The following is a 23,154-nucleotide window of genomic DNA, read 5'->3' as shown; positions in this document are numbered from 1 at the left end:
AAACTGAGGTATGTTCAGAAATCTATTAGTTTTGAAAATATCCCTGAACTACATGAGTTCGTTCCTAGTATATAAAACCAGAATTTTTCGCCATTCAAGTCTTGTTTGATGTAAGGTCTTTATGCACTTCTGCTGGGGTGGTATTATATTTGTTCTAAAATCCCAGGCTTAATTCCCAAATCCCTCTGTTATAGTGAATGTGATGTTGTGTGCATAGTCTGGCAAGTATGGCAAATGGAGGTACATTAGAATTGGAAAGTCAAACATTGTTTAGTTGGAGACAAACAGAACTCTGTGATTTACTTTCCTGTCAGGATTAGATCTGCAAACCAGAGTGCACACCTCTGGCTCTGTAGTTGTGTTTGAGGTTGACTTTATGGGGATGTCGGTGCTGCTGCACTGAGAGTTGACGTCTCAGGAGAGCTGGACTAGAAGAAGTAATGAAATGAGAAGATGAGGTTGGACAAAGTAGTGAAGGAGTCACATTCACTCTATAGGCGTTGTCCTTGAAATAGTTGTGTTCATGCATGTCTATATTGACAGAAATCCAAGAGAGTGAACCTTGCAATCATAAGGCACTTTTACACAGTGATCGTGGGAAAAAAGGTGAGATGTTGATTCCACCTTATTGCCACCAGTGGCCGATTTCCATAGCCAAGCCAAAGGAGTAACAGAGGTGGGACAGTCTGGACTTTTACACAGCGGACCTGTGTTCCGGAATCAAAGGGGCGGTGACGCATTGCAGCCTATAGTGTGACATATCACTTCAGCGTCGGAAATACCCCGAGCATAGCGGTGTTGCCATCCTCTTCAGAGTTGGCCCGTCTTTCAACGTTCCACAAATGTTAGCATGGATAGAGTCCTCCACCCGAAGTGACAACAGCTCGCGGATCTCGGCGTCTCCCCAGTTCAACATCTTTCTGGTCTTGTTGATATGTTTGTTTACTGTACACGGCCCATGCTCATTTTCAAATCCCTCTGGTGCGAGGGTCACATACACAATACATCATCAAAACGACACCTTGGTTGCAGAATGAGAGGTGTTCCTTTTACATAGCTTTCCAGAATCATGATTCCACCTTTATCACTGCTCCGTTACTACCTCCCGAGGCATGACAGAAGTGGGACCAAATGATCCTACCAATTTATTTACAGAGACATTGTTCTGGAATAAATATTCCTGCAACAGAAGTGCTGTGTAAAAGGAGCTATATGTAAACCAAAGAAGATATTCACTTAAGGGCACTCAGTAGAGCAAATACCTCTGCCAAGGCCCCACAGACATAGAATTCAATCAAACACCCCATCTTGCAATATTTGAAAAAGCGATAATAAATTCCTGCCTTTGCCCCCTTTTATGGATCTGCTCCAAACTGAAATGGATTTATCCTTGGCCCAAGTTTCGTGAAAATCCTGTAGAGACAAAAAACAAACAGACGTGGGTGATTACATAAACTACTTATGAAGGTGATGATGGAGAAGGATGTACATGGTAGCAGAAAGAAATTAGAATTAAAAAAAAAAAATTCTGTTACTTAATAATTAATGACAGAAATGTACAGAGTATGTAGATTTGGATGATGGATGACACCAATACCAAAAATCACTCAAATTTGATTAGACCATGTACCAGCAAACGCTGACTTGTTTAATAAAATCAAAATGGTCTTCAAAGGTTTTTTTTTTTCTTCTCTCTGCTTTGATTAAATATGTCATCATCACCAGTAGTTTCTGATTTGTGTAATGACATGTTTCTTGCCTCCATCTCATTTTCCTTCCAATTTTAATCTTCCCTCATATGGAGTCAACTTTTATTCCTCTGAACCGACCAAAAAAATCCTGTCATCTGTGCATTTGAAGCTACTTTCATCAGTTTTTTTTTTTTTTTACAGATACCTATTGCAAACAGAGAAATATAGCACTTTGTTCTCTGATCTTTCACTGTAATTACATTAGCTGTGATTAATCAAGATATCAGTCTTATATAAGGTTCGCTGATGACTTTCAGTACAAGATGAAATAGGCGCAGTATGAAGGCTCATGGCTATGGTTAGTTCTGAGATTAGATTTGAATGGAAATGCACACTTCCTCACCTTACATCTGTTTTCATGCATTAGTAAACAAGGATGCTCTGCTGTAGAGATCAGCTTTCAGCCACAAAGACATGAGGTGAGACAGGCGGACAAGTGGGTAGGTGCACCCTCAGAGCCTTGTACAGAGCATAACCCATCAAGGACTGAGCTGTAATAATGGATAGTTTTTACATATGGTTTTAGATTTTGCACCATGAAAAGATGCAGCATTACACTACAGGAGAATTTTACTTTTAAATAACTGGAATGAGCTTTGATGTGTTAGGACCCAATAATGTTTATGCAAGGCAAAGGCTGAAGGTGCTTTGGATTTAAAAGACCCCTCCCCATGCACGACACATATTGAAACAAACATACACAATCCAGATTATGGAATCTCTCTTAAGTGAGTGGGATCAGGGGAGCTTTGGGGAAGAGGGAGAAGGCAATGTATCTGACAAATATATATACATTTTTAAAATAGACACATAAAATATACTCTAGAAACTATTAGCAGTAGGTACATATAATAAATCATCATGTCCATTAGCCCACATTTTAACTTTTTTCTGTTCTAGAGAAGACGAATGCTTCATTAGGTAATGTGAGTGTTATATTGTTATGTAAGCTCATGAGGGCAAATAGGATAAACATTACAAGGTTTTTTTTTCGTTATGCATTCTCTAGTGGCCGCACAGACAGCAGCAGGTCTGAGCGATCCTGGATTGAGGAGAGTGGGGCATTGGCTGTGAGAGCCACAGAGCCATCAAGGACATTTCAGAGTAAGTTGGGCATCAGTTGCGTGGTGGCTCTGCTGCAAGCATGGGGCCCGGAGGATTAGTGTCCAATCAGAGTGGATTTGATGTTTACTGACAGCACATGGGACTTAGCAGAGAGAACTGTATTTCATTTGTATTCAATGAAGCCGTCCGCCTTGCTTTGCCTGCCTTCCCCTCCCCGTGCTGTGATTCTGGCAACTAAAACTCTGAAACTCTGAAACGACATCCTATCATCAGCCTCAGGTGAGTGACTCTTTAGGAGTGTGTGTCTGTGTGTGTGTATGTGTGTGAGGGTGGTTTAGGGGGTGGACTTTTAATCATTGGCATCATCATCATCATCATCATCATCACTACCACCATCACCAGATTCGCTCGAATCTGGTTCACGTGACGTCACAGTGGGAAGTGGAATTAAACAGGCTTTATTTAGACGTAATCCCTCATAGCAATTGGTAGAGCGAGTAAAATGTCCCAGAGAAGGCAGAGATAAACCCTATTGGATTAGTACAAGCCCCTGCCCATCCCAACCCCGGACCAACCTATCTCTCGACCCCTCCCTTATTTCCCCTCTTATGAGTAAACATTTGGTGGCCATCTCAAGCATGCTCCCACTGCTGCATATTCCACATATTGGCTGAGCTACCTTTGCTGTGTGCTGTGTTTGCATGGTTTGGTGTGATGTGTTTATGTGTGGTGTCCTCTTTCCTCACGAACAACACGCCAGCATGACCAGAGATTAAATATTCAACAACTGCCTGCTGAGAGAGAGCTACCTGATAGCGTGGTCTTACAATATTACAACCTGATATCAGGTGAAACAATAGACCCGGCTTCATCGTCTTTTCTGCTTGTACTCGTCTTTTCTTCATTGCGGTTTTTGATGCCACTTTATGAGGAATTAAGGAGAAGACTTTTCTGCACTCCTACAAGCTATTTTTCACAGTTTTTTTCTTTTTGTTCTATTGTTTTCATCTTTTTTTCCCTTTTTTGCCAATGCTCGTCACTAACAAACAATTGGGTCTTGGTCGCTCCCACAGTTGGGACACATTAGGGGGGAATGAGGGTCAGTGGGACAGGGGTGAGAGTGTCTACGAGCAGCAGGCAAGAGTAACAGGCCGACGGAGCTCTCTGTCATACGGAGAGGGAGGAGGGTGGTACGAGCCACCATCAGGGGTGCGTCCTCCTGACCTGGATTTAAAACGCGACTCGTATTCCTACCAAGACTGTGTGTACGGGCAGGTTTACGCAGACCGACACGACCCACGAGGAATGAGAAAGGGCTCTGTGCCGGATCTAAACCACTACGAACGAGTGCCCATGGCTCACAGAGGATCCATTCCACATCAGGATTATTATTCCCATGACCCGGCCATGACTCCTCGGCCACCTGAAGGCTTCTACCGACCAGAACACCAGCCTCCACCGCCTCACCCGCATCCGCTCAGTAGGTCCAGCTCACATTTTGGGATGGCACCCGGGGGCCGTGCTGCTTGGGATCAGGGTCAGGGAGGAAGAGCAGGACCTCAACCACCTTCATCGCCTCTTCCCCCTCCCCCTCCACCACCGACTGCTCATGAGTTGAATCGAGCTTATAGGGAACCTGGTGCTATATCTGCTGCCAAAATGATGCCAGATGGTCAACAACGCATACCCTCACGGGATCCCTCTCCTTCTCACTATGCTTTGGAGCATGCATCTCCTCGATATGCCTCTGAACCACCACCTCTGAGTGGTCAGCCGGTTTACACTGATGTAAATGGGCGTCCATTGGATCCACAGCAGCAGTCTGCTACCTGTCTGGTGGTGGACCCAGCCAGTCAGGGGATGATTATGAGACAAGAGTCAGCCACACCTTATAGCATCCAACAACAGCAACAGTTGCAACAACAGTTGCAGCAGCAGCAGCTTCAGCAGCAGCAACAGCTTCAGCAGCAACAGCTTCAGCAACAGCAACAACAACAGCTTCAGCAACAGCAACTGCAACAGCAGCAATTACAGCAACAGCAACTTCAGCAACAACAAATACAGCAGCAACAATTACAACAACAGCAGCTTCAACAACAGCAATTACAGCAACACCAAATTCAACAAGAACAGCTGCAGCAACAACTGCAACAACAGCAGCCCCTTCCACCTCCACCCACTATGCCTATTCCTGACCCTATGGCAGCTCCACTTCCCCCTCCATCAGTCCCAGTGCAACCCTCAGCAGTTGTCCCTGCTGTGCCTGCCCCTGTGCAAACAGTACCAGTTCAGATTGCACCTCCTCCAGCAGCCACTCCACTTCCTACCCCTGTTCCTGCCCCTCCACCCACTGCTCCACAGACACCTGCGCCCATTGACCCAAAGAAGACGGTTGACCCTGAGTTCCTGGCTTTGCTGCGAAATGAAGGCCTGTCAGAAAGCACCATCTCTTCACTTATCCATCAGGGGTTTGACTCCACCAGTATGCTTGCAGTCATGGAGGAGAATGATGTCCGCACTGTAGCCCCAACCTTGGCCAGGCGCGTGTGTTGTCTCGTGTGGTCCATAACAGCAAACGGCCTGTTGAGGCTCCACCTGCCCCCTCACAGCCTCAGACACCCATGCGTGGTCGCTCTAATAGCTTCAGCCACCGCTCAGACATCTATCACCAGCCGCAGCATCATCACACACCACACCCTCCCCAGACTTTGACTGTGGACCCTCAACTGATGCCCCCACCGACCCCTGGAGGCATGCAAACCATCTCTCCAAGAATGGGAGAGGTAATGGGTAGGAGGCCCAGCAGTGCTCCCTCTCAGCACCTTCTAGAAGCATCTGGAGTTTATCCTGGCCAACCCCCTCGTTCTCCAGGACCTTATGCAGGGTCCATGATGCCTGTTCAGTCACGACCCATGTCTGCTTACTCCTCTGGGGTGACGATGCCAGGGATGCCCATGCAGGGTATGCAGATCATGCCCCATCAGATGTCTGGGTCAATGCCTGCCATAGCAGGCTCTATTCATCCTATGCCAGGTATGCCACAGCAGATGCCTGTGTCCATGCCTGCTTTACCTCAGCCTCCACAACAGGTACCTAAAGCATACTCTACCAATTACACTGTGCCCATGGAGCTGATGAAGAGGGACAGGAACATACTGCCACTGTCACCCATGCACAGCCCTCACCCAAGTCCTCAAATGGCACGTAAGGGTGGGGTACAGGCACCAGACAATGCCCTTGTTCCTGGTGGAGCCCCTGGACAAGGCCAAAGTGCTTTAGTTGCAAACCAGAAGTTAAGTCGACGCACAGGTCCACCAGTCATTGTGTCCACTATGGCTTCTCCAGATACAAGTAAATCATTTTTTCTCTTTTGTTCTTCATACTTAACCTCTTCTCATTATCTGAATTGTTGATCTAGTCTTTTTTTCTTCTTGGTTGTTTCAAGCATTTTTGATAGATAAACAGGCTTGTGAACTACAATATGGTTTATGTTTGATACTATTTTGCCATGGATAGCTTCACAGAGAACATTCTGTGCATCCAAAGATCATATGATATGACATTTTATAGCCTGATTGTCATTCACAAGAGCTGTTCAAAATAGTGAGAAAAAATTATCCATGTTTCACATGAATTATCGGAATCTGAGTAACATCTCTGTGAGAACTTTGCATTCTGCAAACATTATTCACTGTTAAACTGAATGTCATTACTTGTGTGTGATACTTGATGCTCAGCCTTCAGTCAACACACTGGGAATATTAATAGATTAACATTGTTTCATTGATTTGATTTCTCTGGTTAGTGCAGTCATTTGTTTGTTGTCTGATGTTTGTTCTTATTGTATCAACAATAGACAAATGATGCCTCCTTTCTACTTATCTAGGCCAGTGGAGTGAAAATGAAATGTTGCTGCATATCTCTTCTCCAAAACTGTTGTCAATTCATTTGAAATTAATTCCCTGAAAGGATAAATTTTGCTTAGACATTCTGGCAGTCAATTTGCTGTCCTACTTCTGCCTGTTTTCTTGTCTGCTTATCTCTGTTAGAGAGATTTGTCAGAATTTCTTGTATTTGTGTCAACTCCTTTATTATTTCATTAATCTTATGGAGTTCTTTTGTCTAAATGACATATAGCCATTAAGTACAGCCCAGAATGGCTATGATTAGGGAGAATATTGAGGATTTGGGAGGAAGAGCTGTTGTAATCCGTTCTGATATTCATGGAGTCTGCACACTACAAATTGTCAGTTTCCGCTTTTATGTGTGAACAAGATACTGAATGTAGTAGTTTGAAATCTAGTATAGCTGCACAATATGTAGTAGTATGTTGAATAACTTTTCCAGGGTTTGCATCTTTGTATAATGCGTATGGATGCTTTAAAATGCTTTGCAAGAATGAATTGTGTTAATTTACTTGCATGTAGACGTAATCTTCTGACATTTACCTAGAGCGAAATCGCCTGAGGCTTCAACATTCTAAAAGTTATCTACATTAGCATTTGCAATGTTATTAGTATGTAGCTTTAAGCCTTTTAAGCTGTGGAGTTATGGCAGCTGTGTCCTATGATGCGCCTTTCTACTTTTCCACACGCCATCTCCTTACAACCCCCAAGCCCCTGTTGTTGTAAACACCAATGTCTTGTTTCATTATGATAATCACAGTAGTCTGAAAAGGCTTTTTGGCATCTTGGGTTATGTACCCCTCCTTCCTTCGTACAGGTGCACCACTGACCTCTGTGGACTAGCAATTAGTTTTGTCTTCTTCATCTTGCACAGATTTGCGCATAGGAACCACAGTGACAGTCGGAAATAGTTTCACTGATAATTTCCTTTTTTTTTTTGGTAAAGTGAATGTTTGTTTCTGAAATTTCCATTTTTATTCTACTAAACATATGTAATTAATGACCCACTGTAATATTTAGCACCTTAACAGAGGAGGGATATAAATCTATATAAGGAACATTTAGAAAGAAGTATTTTTTCAGCTGTAAAAACTAAAAAAAAGTCCCCCCCAAGGACTGATGAAATGTATTTTCAACATTTCAGGCAATAACGATTGATTTCAAATTTTATGTTTCAGTTCCAATCATCAGCAGTTCACTCGAGGCGGACTGGTATTGTTGGACAGATACAATCAAATTATGGTGCTGATGTCTGATTGTGTCATTTACTGTGCACAGGTTGTAATGAGAAGGGAGGGATTGTTAATCCTTTAGATCCTCAGTTTCCACTGCTGTATTAATCCACAGATATTCTCATTCTGTCCAGCCCCCCCGGCTCACTGTGCGCTTTTACTGTACATGGCCTGTTGGATGCTGTGCACGTAAATGGGCAGACAGGGAACAGTTTTAAAAGAGGTAGTTTTGTTGTCATCGCCGTGATTTTCAAGCCCAAGAGAGTCAGGAGTGATCCCCATTGCTTGGCTGTCAAAACATGCTGCTGCTCTTTGCACAGATGGACACACGCTTTAGAAGGCGTTTCTTCAAGTTTGCCACATACACTTACACCGCATTGTTAGTACACACACAGTCAGCAGGGTAGACCTCATTTGCATGTGGCTGACATTTGTAGCTTTGGTAATTTCATCTGTTAATGGACAGAGCAAAGCTGCTCTGAAAGCATGTTCCTAAATTGTATGTTGCTAGGCAACATGGTTTTGGGTGATAATCATAGGCAGTTTTGCTGCTGGTTAAGGGGTCGGTCCATTGTCATAAAACACTGGAAATTTACACTTAACAAAATAACAGGTAGAGGTAATCCAAGAACGTGTTAATTAGCCAAATTCATTCACCTTCTTTCGTGTTGGATAAATTGTAATAAAGAATTTAATTGCCTATTTGTATGGAAATACTTCATATGCATTCCAAACACAAGCCCTTCAGGAAACATTTTATATAAATAGCAAAAGTAACATTTCAATTCAACAAATTCAATTAGTTGCAAGCTTATGATATTTCCTGAAAAGCTGAAACCTTCAGACAGTACATTAGTTACACTGGTAAGTCCTAAATGTAGCCCATGTGTAAATACAGGTGACGCACACTGGCGCACTCTAGTGTATGATGCTTACTATATGACTCACTAGGACTCCCATCCACCCACACTGGTCCATATATATTGTATATATATATGACAATGTGGGACTTCCTCTTCTTTACTTCCACCCTGCTTGGCTGTCATATAGGCAGCCCCATACCAGTCAAGGTCAGTTCTACTCTGCGTGACATACTGGCCGTAATTTCCTTCCTGGACCCGGACCTGGTGTGATGATGATGGGGGAGGTTTATCGCATATTAGACCTGGAGATGGTAGATTATGTATTAACAGGGTCCAGGTCAAAGCTACAGGCAGTGTTACATGAGTGAGGGATTAAGGAGAGGGGAGAGGAAGAGATACAGACCTACTCTGGGATGATGATTGCTCCTGCAGGATGGGGGAGGGGAAGCAGGGCTTTGACAGCTGCCAGTCAACCATAGACTTGCCATAGCAATAAAGCAAACTTGCATCAAGACTTTGAGGGTCAAAATTTGGCCTGAAGCTGACAGTGAAAGGTTGTTTTTTGATTTGCTGATTGTCAGTCTGTTTTTGTTGCACACAGCTCTTTTTTTTCCCTCTGACTGAGCATAGGGCTTACTGATGCTGCGACCTTGAGTACTGCAGCCACTTATATTTGGACATTTTCAGTGAAATGACAGAGACAGACATGATCTCAGTTATGGCTTTGAACACTAAAACCTCTTTGTTGTTGTCTTTGTGTAAATTGTTGTTGTGTTTTACCTCATTGTATCACAGATATGCAGTCTGTATGCATTTGCAGAATAATCTGCATGTGCTGTGTGCACGACCATGTGTGATTTGCCATTGGCAGGTGGCTGTGACAGTGTCTTTTAAGGCAGAGCACAGGGTTTTTCTCCCCACCAGATGTTCCTCTTAATATCAGCCAGTGATTTTCCTTTCCCCTAATGAATGTCTAAAGTCTCTTGCTGCCTCTTGGTCTGTCTCTCTTTCTCTCACTCTGCCAGAATTACATCTATACAAATCATGACTGCTCATTTTCTCTTCATCTCTGTCTCTCTTGCATTTTCTCTTTGTTTAAATTGATCTCCATTCCCTCCCTGTCTCTCCATTTCCCCCCTCCCCAAGTTAAAAGAAATTATCTTTGTAGGAAATTATTCTGCCATGACACCCTCCCAACTCAAGAGAGTGGAGGGGGAAAATAGAGTTGGATGTAATGGGAGAAATATGTTTCTAAACAAATGGCATATCCAGCTCAGCACATTCATTTGTGACTGTGGTTGTGGGTTGTAGAATTCGCCGGCAGGAAAATGAGGAAAATGAAGATGGGAGCTGATTGTAGGCAATGCAAATAGTGTAAGAAAGACCAAAATGTAGATTCTTTCAGAAAGACAAAAGGTTGCCTTAGATCACAGGTGTCAAACATAAGGCTGAGGAGCCAAATCCAGCCCTCCAAAGGGTCCAATCCAGCCCACAGAATGAATTTGTGAAAAATTAGCAATCATTTTAGTTTAGCTTCCACATTCAGACCAATTCAATCTCAAGTGAGTTGGACCAGTGAAATATGATCATAATAACCTATAAAAATGCAATCATAATAACCTATAGCTAAAGAATGACAACACCAAATTTTCCTTTTTGTAAATGTAAATATTTTCGTGTAATTTTACTGTCATTTCACAAAAAAACGTAAATATCTTGAACAAATATGAACAACCTGAAATGTCTTAAGAGAAGTACGTGTAATTTTATCAATATTCTGTCTGTTACTAAATGTTTTGTGTATTTGTAAATCCACTGTGATCTGTAAATTGTAATGCTCATGTGTAAATGATAAACTGAGACAGAATGTTGTTAAAATTGCACTTATTTTTCTTAAGAAATTGTAGGTTGTTCATATTATCCACATTGTTTTAAAGGACAGTTTGTAGATGTAAACATTTTCATCATGTAAGGAAAGTTTGGAGTTGACATTATTTATTTATAATTATGTTATTATTATTATTTTTTTACTGGTCTGGTCCACTTCAGACCAAATTTGGCTGAATTTGTCCCCTGAACTAAAATGAGTTTGACACCCATGCCTTAGATGAAACAAAACTTACTTTATTGGCACTAAACAGTGTCATTACAACCTCAAACTCGGCCCTTTATTAGAGTGTGGAATGTGGAATTTATTAGGATTTTAAATTTTACATTAAAGATAAAAAAAAATGTAGAAAAACAATAAACATGTTATGACTCTTTGTTAATGAGATTGATGAGGTGGTTAGGAGTGAAAGTCTGAAGGGAACTTTGAAGAACCTGGAAAGTAGATATTTATTTATGGATCCACAAGTCTGATAACATGCTCACCTGTTTATTTATTTTTCTCTTTTTTCTTTTCTACTTTCAGATATTAAAATTTATCATCAGTATGTTTAGAATAAAGAGCTCTGAAATTGTACCAAAAATGCCAGTGTATTAAATTGTAGAGATATGAACTGAATAGATTTACCTCAACTAACCATCAGATTCATGTGACCACTAGAGGGAGTAGTGAGTCACTCTGCTGGTCTGTCATGGTAAGAAAACTAACGCCATGAGGCGTTTGACCAAAGTAGTGATAGCACTGGATACAACCACTAAGAAATGACTTTCAGTCAACAGAAAGTGACAAAATGATAAAAGCTGCAAGTGCACTTGTTTTCATCACTGTTTGATGCTGAAATTACTAAAATGTGACACTTCTGACCTTATTTGGATGATTCCAAACAGATTTTTAGTTCAGCTATTGACAACACAAACCATACTGAAACATGGTGATTTGTGGTTTTACTGCAGCTGTTTTCTGTCTAAAAACAAAGCTAAGTTAAAAGAGCTGGAATGTAAACTAATTAATTTGACTGGCTGTCATAATAACCAGCTATGGGGTTTTGTTTGAAGAAGTAATCTTGATGATACCATAATACAGATGTGTGTAAAGAAGGAGCTTTATACTTAATTCAGTGAGTGATACAGTGTGTGGATACATAGTGTAGATTCATTGGTGGTTTTGGTAGTCCTTCGTGTGCTCTGGTATGTTGTTGAGAGTTTGCATTATCAATATTACATATAGCCCCTCTTTTTATGATGGTTTTTGATAAAATATGACCTGACTATGCTAATGCACATTTCCTTTTGCTCAGTGTTTAATCAGGTTTTTCCTGTGGTTTTTGGGAAGAATTCTTTGCCCTTGAAAGCCTTTCTACTAGCCTATTTTTTCCTGGTAATATTTGACTCCTGTATTATTTATTTAAATCAGAAATCACAGCTTTCTAAAGCCATTCATCTTATTAAAAATACACTGACATTATGTTCCATGTGAGACGAATGACATATTTACTGATTTCAGAAAACCCATAGGTGATTTACAGATCATCAAGCAAAGAAACTGGTCCTTGAAAGGCAGTCTGACTATCGAGGCAAAAAGAGCCTTTTCTGACCAGTGTGCTGCATCCTTTCAGAGAGACTTGAAGTGATTAACTGTTGCTTCTAGGAGCAGAGGCGAAGGAAGGGACATGCAGGAGGTCACACTCTCAAACATTTGCAGTTAAAGAAAAAAAACATAAAAAAGAAAAGAGAAATGAAATGAGAAACTGAATTCCTTGACTCCTACTCTTCTCATTAAACCTCTCCCCTCCTCTCCTGCCAGGCGAGGAGTCACCCTGAATTATTCATTTTCAGAAAATGAAATCTTCATGGGTGTTAAACCAGAGTTGAGTAGACACGGGGCTGACACTATTCTGTGTATTCAGCATGCGACCATGGGACCATGTAATGTGTCACACTTTGCTTGGCTGTGTTTTAACAAAAGGTAAGGCAGATATGTTTAGAAGTGCAGATGAATCTCATTTGCACCCGACGAATATATACATTTCTCAGGAGGCATGTCAGTTGTGATCAGGATCACATGGGAGCGTAAATGGGATTGGGTTTCACAGTGTTTTTAGAGCTAATGTGTTACAGTGAATAGATGCAAATGTTTCACACTGAAATATCCCAACATGGACTGAAATAGATCGTCATGTGGATGGGGAGTAGTGCGGTTCAGAACAGTGACCATGAACTGTAATGTCACTGTCAAATAAAAGCTTAGAAACATTAGATTGTCCTTACGTTTTGCCTCATGAAATGAATCCCAATTAGGTTCAACACTAGGGCTGTAATTAGGGAATTTAGGTTAAGATGAATTGTTGCGTCTTCTCATTTTATGACACTATTTTAGTTTAAGTTAATGATAAAATAAACCTCAAGAAGAAGAGCCATTTTTTGATGTTAACCCATATAGACTCAGCGTTACTTTTATGTCAGTTCCCAAATGACATTTTCTTTATATTTAACCTTTTTGAATGATTTATCACCATTTATTTATAATATTATCCTCTTTTTTTGTATTTTATCAGTATAAATCATGTATTTTCCTGGATTTAATATACTGATCAGGTAGATGTTCATCAAATCTCAGATTAAAGTTGAGGGGTTTTATATCAGCCACAAAGAAAATTGAAGAAAAAGTGACTTTTTCAGTAAAATCTATGATTAACTGAACATAAACCCATTGCCTCCATCCACTGTCATTGATCCAGCTCCATGGGTTTTACACCAATGTTGTAGAAGATGATGGTGTTTCCATGGTAACTGTGTAGTCTCTGAACGTCCAAATAGGTCAAATCAGACGACCATGAAAAGATGAATAACTGTATTTTACACCAATTATTTACATGTATTGATAGGTTTAGTGGATCAACAGGTATTAAACAGTTACTTCAGTAGATGGTTTTGGTCAGTGATAGATGTTTGTGTCTTTATGGGTTAAACTCAAAGATAGATAAATGGCAAACAAACAGAGGAAAGCAGCACAATAAGATGGTGTCATTAAAAGACTGCCAGTCAAAGCTCAAACAGTGCAAATTGAAGTGAAAATGTCATGCATCTATTTTATTACACTGTTTTTATGCAAGCAAATGGAAACAAGTGTGATGGTTCCAAATAATAATTGAACTTTGCTGAAAATTATGATCAGATGGTTATGTAATATTTGTATCTGGTGTATTGGGACCTGACATTTAACATACTGCAACATTATCATGTTAAAATATGTTTTTCTAATACAATAAAATGCATATAAAGCAGATGATGTTAGTGCTAATCCGTTATTTTAAGCATCTAGTGAATATGTTTAGCTAGATTATCTTGATCACATGAAATAAATTTAACACGCAAAGGCACCACATATGGTACATAGTCCATTTGATGAGGTAAATGTTAGAAGTTTGTGTAGTGTTTTGTCTCATTTAGAGACATGTTACTCCTCTGTGTTTTACATACAGAGATATGGTGCATTTAATGTACTTCATAAATTCTGAAACCTCCATTGTTTTGAACATCCAAATACTGTGACAGCTGTAATGTTATAAATAAGTACAACATGAATCGAGAAATGTATACTCACATGGACAAAAAATGTAGTTTTTTTCCTACATCTATCATTACAGAGTGTATAAAACTGCTCTCCCGTGTTGATAGTCTAAATTTGAGATTATGAGCCCTCATTCTTCAGCTGTCTGACATTATCAGCATATTCCAAAGCATAAAACTGCTCCTGTTGTATGTCATTTCATCCAGCTCTGTGCTTAGCAAAGATGACAGTAAACACTGAGTTTGACGTCACATGTAAAATCTTAGACCACATAAAGCAGTGTGTTTGCATGCTGACCATCACAAAGCTAGTGTTATGGAGTAGACTCTTCAAAATGCTTGCGCGTGCTCGGTTTGTATAAGCCAGCAGCATACGTAAAGAGTGTAATAAACAATACTGTCCGCTTTCATTCCTGATTTTCTCCCTCTCTCTCACACACAGATGCACACACACACACCTCTTCATCATTCACATCCTCCTTCCATCGTTCTCTTTAATCAGGCCAGTTGGCTCAAGTCTCAGAGAAAAAGAGGTGGATGGGAGTGACGGCATTGGAGAGGTGGAGGGATGCGCACAGACGGAGTTTGAATGGGAGAACAAGAATTTATGTTCTGAGATCTCCTCCCTGAAAAAAGAGAAAAAACCATCAACATCTGTTGTCCACCTGCAGCTGTGCTCTCTCTCCATACACATTTTTTTTTTCCACTGTCCCTCTTCTCATCTCAGCATTTTCCCTAGAATCACATTCATGCTCTGATCATTTGGCAGCGGTTTGCCATGTCACAGGAGGCAGATGGGCTGGTGAATTTTAGAGGTCATATTATACAGTAGACGCCCCTCCCTTTCACCCCCACGGTGCTCTCTTTTCATGAATGAGGCTTTCTTACTCCAGGCCTGGTTTGTGGGCTCCTGTTACATGTGTAATCAAACCTCCTCATGGAGCCTTTTAAACTCTCTTTGAGCTGACAGTAAATACATTCAGGACACTACAACAGGTCCCTACAATATGGCAACATGCTACTGCATTGTGCATGTACAGCCTTTATTTGACTCTACCTGGCTGTTCTGGTAAATCATGAATGCTTCCTTTCATATTCATAGTACTTCCCTAAAAATGTAGTTTTTCTCTGTGCACTTAAAACTTTAATCTGATTCTTTAACTTATTCAACATTAAATGAAGATAACAGTTTTGAGGAGGAAAAAAAAGAAATGTATGTCTAATGTGTTGGCATGCTAATGTTTGTCAAGTACATAAAGAATGAAGAACATGTGTAGCTGATGCATATTGTGTCTGGATGTTTTTTAATATAAATATATATGTAGCAAAATTCATTTGTTGACCTGATGATGGTGCTAGATGAAAATTTAAGAAATTCATGCTGAAGAACATTGTGTGTTAATCAACCTTTACTGCATTGTATAGAGTTGTCAGAATAGTCTGGTTTAAAGTGTTGACTGACAAAACCATAAACTGGTGGTAAAGATTTCTCAAATGCTACATGAGTATAAGTAAAAGACTGACCCAAATCCATGAAATAATTTGATTTGTCACCTATAATCTTTACACACTTCTACCTATATGCAAAAAAGCTCCTTTTTTCAATAAGTTCCATTAAAAATTAGAATATTAAAGGTAAAAAGGTTCAATATGAAGATGATTACATCAAATTTAAGCATCTAGTGAATATGCTTAACTCGTTTGTAACAACCTTTCAAACACATGAAATAAGTTTAACACACAAAAACACCACATATGGTTCATAGTCCATTTGGTGAGATAAATGATAGAAGTTTGTATAGCCTAGTGTTTTGTCTCATTTAGAGACATGTTACTCCTGTTCATGTTGCTGTGTGTTTTACATACAGAGATATGACGCCATTAAGAATTAGAATATTAAAGGTAAAAAGATTACTCTGAACATGATTACATCTGGCAGGGATCCAATTTATAAAAAAAGGCTCTGTATCTAATGTCTTTTTGTACTGAGTTGTGTAGTCACTCATGTGTTGTGGCTGCACATTATGGCCTCAAAGCCAGGATAGTCCTCTTAACCTTCATTACTAAAGTCCTTTCAAAGACACAGACAAAGTGTGTTGAGCTTTTCTCTCAGACCGCCGTCGTAGTAAACATGTTAATCTGTTACTCCTGTGCCTCGGTTAAGTCTGCGGATCAATTAGACTTCTGGTAGGATTTTCTCTAAGGGTCTTGTCTGTTGTTTTTGATTCATTGAGAACTCAGGTGCAGGTGTGTATCTGCATCTTTTACATACCTGCTCAGTCTGTATGTAAAATACGGTTTTCTATTAATAATAAGAGCTTTTGTGGGTGTTTTTATGTACAAGTGGGGAGCTCCTTGTGATCACTCATTACCTGTGTCTGTGTCTATCCTTTGCACACGCTAAGTATTGATGCCCGCCACTTTTCTCATGTTGAAACCAGAAATGAGACACTGAATAGCTGGTTGAAAAGGAAAAAAAAGATGAATCTATTTGAGCTCATGCCAGAGTATACGGGGGAAGGGATGAAACATCACAGAAGGAGATCTTGAAGGAGAGTTTTTGAGCAAAAAGGAGTGAGATTGAGAGGTGGAAAAGGGGGCTGGCACTCTTTAAAGGACCGTGAAGGCCAGCTCACAAATAATAAAACCAAAAGCCAGCCAGAGAGGAGGGGAGGGAGGGAAATAGGGAAGGAGGGAGGGGATAGAAAAAAAAAAGAGCGAAGGAAATATGTTGAGAGAGAGGGAAGGTCGGCGAGAATGGAAGAGGGAGTCGACGTGTGCCAGGAGCGCTGCACCTCTCGCTGTGACTGGTGCTCTTCATGGTTTTTTTTTCCCTTTACTCCGTCTCTTTTATTACCTCCCTCCTCCTTCTTTCTCCTGCATAGCTGTGGCACCCATTTGTTTTCTGTCTTTTGCCCCCCCATTTTTCTTCCCCCCCCACCCTTTCTCCTCTCTCTCTTCCTCTCTCTCTCTCTCTCTCTTTCTATGACTCGCAACAAAAGGCTGACGAAGTGAGCCTGACGTCTGAATGAATAGCCCAAACCTGCCGTGAAGAGGGAGACAGAGCAGGAAAAGAGGAGGCAGAGGAGAAAAGATACAAGTGATCTGGCTAAAGAGGAAAGGGAGAGCACAGAGAAGTGGCAATTGCTGGCTGAAGACGAATACTGATCCAATTTTTTTTTTTCTTCCTCCTCCCATTTGGAGATTAAAGGAGTTGAAGGCATCGCTTTCACCACACTGGGTGACAATCGTAGTTCTGCTCCCCGTCCACCCCCCACCCACTCCTTGCCCCCTGTGCCACCTTCCTTTTTTTTTCCTCTTTTTTACTCTCCCTACCTCCCCCCCCAATCCCTGGGTATCAACGGTCTAAGAAAAAAGAAATGGAGCTCCTGGGGGTGAGGTGACGAAGGAGGACAGATTTGGAAACAAGCTGTGGGAGAGCAAGAGAAGACAGCGAAGGAAGACAGAAAAGAGAGGCAGAGGGAGGGAGGCTGGAGGAGGAGGTAGACAGGAGAGGATAACCCCAGGGCAAACTGTGTGAGAATCCCCCAACGCCCACTTTTTCTTCTTCATCTTTTTCTTTTTTTTGTGCCTCTATACCACATTTCCTCTTACCATGTGTAGCTCCTGAATTGAAGAATGTGGAGACAACATTTCCCAGGCAAGGAGCATGTTTCATGTTGTCCTGTGTATGTATGTATGTATGTATATGTGTGTGTGTGAGTGTGTGTGTGAGTGTGTCTGCATGTAGTCATCAAGGCTAATAATAAAAGGCTGTGGTGTTTGTGAGTGATGGCAGGAGGTGGTGGGGGGAGGAGTTGGATTTGGCTTTAAGGCTAATGAGCCTCTTATGTTTTTGCAATGAAGTGTGTCATGAAAACAGTGTGTGTGCACCCTGTAATGTGTGTGTGAGTGTGTCCGTGAGGGCAGGCACCCATGCAAGTGTGTCACTGTTTCCTCAGTCTGAAACCACAGAGCTTTGCACAGCAACGAGGGGGGGGGCGTGAGGTTAGACAGGTTATCATTTAGAGGGTAAAGGTCACGCATGGATGCAGATAACTGCAAACGGTGCAATATGAGAACGTTTGCATGTTTTTATAATTAGGTTATTAACTGTTTCATGTAAGATCACAGAAAAAAAAAATGTCTACACATGACTTTTCAAGATGACTTTTGTCCACCTGCCTAAAATTCATGTATTCATAGTGTTAAATATGTAAAAAAAATAAAATAAAAAAAAATGCAAAATTTAAAGCTTAGCTTAAAAAAATTTGATTCATCAGCTGTTTAAATAATTGCAGATGTATTTTGTCATGTGTGGAGTCAATGTTATGTGCATATGTATCATGGATTTACAAATACCTATGTTTTTGTCTTTTTACTGTGAAAATAATGTTAATATTTATCTGTCAATAATGATCCTGCACACTAACATTGTATGCATATTATTTATCAGTCATTTGTGTGTGAGTGTGTGTGAGTAATATAACTCAAAAATGCATGCATTGATCTTCATCAGACTTTATTCAACAATTTATGAATGTGATGAGTTCTTTTGGTGCCTCTAGCTTAAGAATTAACTAAAAAGCAAATGAAAAAACATGTCACCTTTTAGAGAAGATGGTTATTTTTTTCTCCCCTCTGATGCATTTCATTAAGATAATGAAATGAATTAAAAATTATTATTATTAAAATCCCAGTGAAAGTTGAATCTAAAAAGCACGATAAGTAATTTTTTTCAACAGGTTCTTTCTTCTTTGTTTAGACTTTGTGCATGTGATAGCTGATTTATGCATTCTTTTTTTCTTTTGTAGTATGCATTTTCTAAGCACAGCGTTATTGACGGTAAAATATAGTAGTTTCATTTTGTGCACATTCATAGATTATATGTGTTATTTTGTATGAAAACACAAGCCATCTCCATCTCCTGCCAGTCCTGTGTGTGTGTGGTAAAAGCTGAGAGCATGGTCTGCTGACAGGTGCTTTTGTCTCCACACCACAATTGTTTGGAGGCAAAAAAAAAAAAAAAGACAACATACAAGAGGAGAGGCGATGGATGCTTGTCTCCACATCTTGTTTTTCCCACTGACATCATCTCTGCTTTTGTGTCAGTTTGCATTTTCCTCTTGTTCTCCCTTACACTTGTGTGATATTTGTGCCTCCTCCCTCCATCACCCCTCTTGGCTGGGTGTTTGGGTGGTGATAAGTTTGGAGGAGGGAGGCAGAGCGAGTACAATCAAGGTCTTTGTGTGTCCACATAGTGGAACAAGAGACAGGCAGGGGTGGCAATGCTGTAGCCGGGCGCTGATAGGGTCCAGTGGGGGCCTGAAGGAGGCCTGTCTGCCAGAAAAAAGATTACACCTCCCCTCTTTTTGTATAGATGCCAGAGGATCGTAAACACACTCAAGAAAGCGGTCACTCCCTAAAACAGAGGCATTGAGTTTTTGTTAACGTGGATATATTTATTACATATCGGATGCAACTAGAGCTGTTTAACTCATGCATGTGAGCGTGATGTTCACTGAAAACTGCAAACAGGACTAAGAAAACAAACACACAGTGCAAGGATCATGGCACTGAAAGCTTTGGATACTCTCAAAGTGTTATTCCACAAAATCTATAACATTCTGAACCTTAATGGTTAACGTCTGTGGGTGTGTGTGAAACTGAATGTGTCCATGTGTGAATAGACCTGCCTCTTGTGAGCTTGCTCCTGATGTCTCTTTTTTTAAAGAAGAAAAGATAACCTTTCCTGCACGTGTGGCTGCGCCGCTTATCCTCAATATGTAGCTCTGCATATATCTGATGTCATGTTGCAGTTCCAGGTCGTATGCACTGTTGCAGGTTACCTTATGGAGGCAAAGACATTATAGCATGTAAGAAACATTTCTTTCCTCTGTTGCACTGCCATTAAAAAAAAAAAAAAAAAAAAAGCCTGGAGAGTTTCCCCTCCCTCCCTCTTTTTTCTCTTTTCGGACCATCCTGTCAGTGTGGCCCCTAGCTTGAGAGTTGCTAGGTAACCAGAACCTGGTCCTAAGCCCGTTGAGCCCGTCTTGGCTTGGTGTCAACTGCAGAGAAGCAGAGTAGTTCCTCTCAAAGCTCGCTGTGAACTCAGCGACCGCTGCCGTGGCCTTGATATCATTGTGCCATGGAAAGTCTTCCTTACTTCCCTTTGTTTTTACAGTTTTATTGTTCCACTGATGGACGGAACACTGTAAGAGGATCTATAGCATGTATCACACCAGCTCGGGTGATTTAGTAGCTGTGTCTGTGGTCTGTATTGTATTTCATCACCTTTTTACAAAGGCTTTTAAAAGGGTTGGGGAAGGAGTTAGGAAAAGGACGGCAGGTCGTATTTCAATCAAAGTATGTTGACTTATCACATTAGAATGATAAGAAAGAGACCGAGTTACTTCTCAAAACATACAGGATGTCTAAAAAAAGAGCACACCAGTTAAAGAAAACCCCAAAGCAGGAAATTAAATAACATGCACAGTTTTAAAAGGTATGTACTATTGGTATCATCTGTAAAAATGTAGACCTTTCAGTCACTTAAGTGGACGGGGGAGGAGAACCTAACATGTGGACCCCCCCCTCCCATTTTGCATGTGCACGCAAGTAGTGGAGGCGTGATTCCTATTTCCAGTTTCACAGAAATATGGACTTTCATTTAATGCTGCTTTTAATCCCAAACAAAGAGCAGTACATTGTATTTAACAAGCAAAGAAACTTATTCAGCCATAACATCACTCGATGATGGGAAATTTCGTAGTTCACATTTCCTCTTTGGTCAGTTGATAGACCATCATACTTTTAAAATATGCCTTAGGAACCTTTTTACAGAATGTTGTAACATTAGCACACATAGTCTCTTGTAGTAAAAGATGAATTTAAGAGATTTTGGTAGAAAAGTTGAGGTTGCTTTGACCTCATGACTGTCCATTCCTATGACCATTTTATCTCAGTAATGCCTTGAGAGAACTTCTTCCAAGTTTGGCACAAACATTGCTTTAGACATGAGGATGAAGTCATTAGATTTTGGTGGCCAGGGGTCTATGGTTAAGGTTGTTATGACCTCACAAAACACATTTTTGGTCATAACTGCTTGTAACAGACAGATCTGCACGAACAGATTGTGATGCAAGGGCAGTGGACTGAACACAGCTCATTGAACCTTTTGCTCTACATTGGTTTAACAGTTACACAGCCAGTGAACTTAATAGCAAGTGTATGGAGTTGTTTTCCTTCCGTTCAGATCATTGGACAATTTAAAGGGTTTTAAAGCAGGTACATCGGGGGTTAAAGGAGACTCTGTAAAGTGTGTAACTCTTCCATATGTTAGAATACTAAACCGTCTCAAAGCGCTATGGATAAAGACGGGAAATAGCAGAGCATACAATGTTATTATCCAGCAAAGAACAATAGTGCAGGTAAGCCAATCCAACACTGCAGTCCCAAAGTGGACCATTTACCTTTTAGAGTCCAGACTCTGTCTGTGATGGCCCTGCAAACAAGCCATAAGTAAGTCTAAGGGGAGTACATTAACTTCCAAATGAAATCTCTTTGTAAACCAGCAAAGGATGTTGGAAAAGCATGAAACCACAAAACCACAGTGCACGATCTGTCAGAAAAAAAAGGCTGTTTGGAAATAGAGAATGAGTGTACAGAGAAATAAAGATAACTGATGGAGTGTGATGTTATTAAATACCAGTTTAAAAATTGGTTTCCAAAACCAAGGGGAGAAGCGCAGGTTTGAGCTAGGGTTTATTTTCTTTCATTGATTGTTTGTGCTCTATTTAGGAAATGATCCTTCTCCCTCTGAAAACTCTGACTCACAGCGTCTGGCAGCGGAGCTTTCTGAGCTTCTTTTCCAGATCAGCCCTTCCAAACGAGAGAATTAGACACCAGATCGTATTCACTAAGGAGAGACATATTTCTATGAGCGTCACATTCAAAAACATCACTTCTATTTCTGTTGTCACAATCCAAAAAGGCTTTTAGTCTAGAACATCTGTAATCCATTGTGGTTGAGAACACTCATGGCCAGCTCTGCCAAAAGTTTTTTATACTTCCTTGAGAATCATCCAGATTGTGATTATCGTTGGCTTTAAGGCTGATATCAACGTAGTCCATTCACGCTTCCCTTGAGGAGTGCAAAACACATGACCTCTGCAGGACTTCGGCAGGATAAGGCTATCAGCTGTCCTGAAGCTGTCAGCTGAACAAGGTTTACATTTAGTTAGTCAAGCTGTTGGCTTAGTTTCTTTATTACTTACTGGCTTGCAGACAATGCTGGCTGTTGTGCTATGATAAATTCTCAGAGTACAATAACAGGAAATTGGCACAGGCAATTACCATTTCTATCCGAGCAACCATCAGCCAAAAAATCCTTCTGCCTAATGTAACCATCTTTAGTCGTGTTGTTTTTGCTGTTCACAGAAGTTTACGTAACAACAAATAGGCACTTAAAAACGGCTCCATGGTGCTTTTTAAAAAAAAATCCCACTAAAGAGTGAGTGTAGTGTTTTTTCTGCTGTGGTATGAGACTACGGCTGCTGGGTGGAGCGGCCGACAAGCTGCCCACTCCCTCCCACAGGCGGCTGCACACCCAGCGGGGAGGGAGACCCGACTGTACGACAGGCAGGGAGTCGGCCAAATGAAGAGAGACAGATTAACAGAGCTTTTAGAATATCAGTTTTTCCATTCTGTGTAGCTGTTATGAGGCCAGCTGCATGTGTGGTCAGTGGGGGGGCAGGTCGAACTTACCTTGCGTGGCTTTAACTAAGTGACCGTAAATATGTTGAGCAAAGCGTCACGCAGGGTTTAATATCTTCCCTTGTTAAAGGAGTGATATTTTGCTTTTTTAAATGGAATTATGCAT

General features: G+C 40.8%; 1 pseudogene; it reads left to right on the top strand.

Annotated features, from left to right (window-relative positions):
- The first annotated feature begins 3,451 nt into the window (after positions 1–3,451).
- The window catches only part of LOC115434110 (YLP motif-containing protein 1-like), a 47,525-nt pseudogene continuing 27,822 nt past the window's right edge, over positions 3,452–23,154 (top strand).

The sequence above is a fragment of the Sphaeramia orbicularis genome, chromosome 15, assembly GCF_902148855.1.
Source record: "Sphaeramia orbicularis chromosome 15, fSphaOr1.1, whole genome shotgun sequence".
NCBI lineage: Eukaryota > Metazoa > Chordata > Actinopteri > Kurtiformes > Apogonidae > Sphaeramia > Sphaeramia orbicularis.
This window is presented reverse-complemented; position numbering and strand designations above follow the sequence as displayed.